The following is an 840-nucleotide window of genomic DNA, read 5'->3' as shown; positions in this document are numbered from 1 at the left end:
ATTAGTGCCAACTGACCTATAGGGGCAATGCTATAAGTGTGACAGCAGACTTTTCACCAGAAACTTTCCAAGCTAGAAGAGTATGGTCATCTATATTTACCTTTCCTAATTTTAAGTCCAAAATTCTGTATCCCTCTAAAACAGTGGTTCTCAACATTCCTAAAGCTGCAAAGCTGTAATACAGTTAAAAAGGGTCATGATCCACAGGTAAAGAACCAGTGTCTAAAACTAAGCTTCAAATTGATGGAAAAAGCAAATCCTTTTTTTTTTTTTTTTTTTTTTTTGGACAGGAAATAGTATTTATTATTGGTAGGTGCAAATGATAGGCAACATAGTGTAAGTCCTCATGAGTGCAGAGCCTGCCTCTTGTCCAGGGGACCACAATTGGGGATGTATTTGACCCCACAGCCTTCTGGGATGATCTGCTTCTCAGTCACCATATCTTCAAATTCATCTGAGTTAAACTCTCAACTTTTCAGATCCCCTTTCCTGTAAATGTGAATCTTCCGGTGGCCAAGAAACTTGAACTCGGCCCTGCAAAGGGCTTCAACCTCATGCTGCTGGTTTGATTTTGATGGACATGATGACTTGGTCAATGTGAACTCTGGCCACAGTGCCCTAGGGCTTTCCTAAGGCACCATGCATACCTGTTGGGAGCTTAGACTGGACATAGCACAAGGTCTAACACATCAATATATATAGGAAAGGAATGTCTTTAAGGTCCCTTAGAGCAACCTACACAAACAACAGGCTGCATACAACCAAGGAGGCTGCTATTTACAGTCATGGCACACCAGGCCTCCATGAGGAAAGGAGCATGGTTTTCTTAATTAGCTGCAG

The 840-nt window shown here is 41.8% G+C and overlaps 1 non-coding gene across 1 annotated transcript; it reads right to left on the bottom strand.

Annotated features, from left to right (window-relative positions):
- Positions 1–707: 707 nt before the first annotated feature.
- LOC111724576 lies at positions 708–840 on the bottom strand. The gene has a single exon (XR_002772851.1). It is a non-coding gene; the product is annotated as a small nucleolar RNA SNORA70 (small nucleolar RNA).

This window comes from Otolemur garnettii, unplaced genomic scaffold (assembly GCF_000181295.1).
Source record: "Otolemur garnettii isolate 467f Iridium unplaced genomic scaffold, OtoGar3 scaffold00001, whole genome shotgun sequence".
Lineage (NCBI taxonomy): Eukaryota > Metazoa > Chordata > Mammalia > Primates > Galagidae > Otolemur > Otolemur garnettii.
The sequence above is the reverse complement of the archived record's forward strand: the minus strand, read 5'-3'. Positions and strand labels throughout refer to the sequence as shown.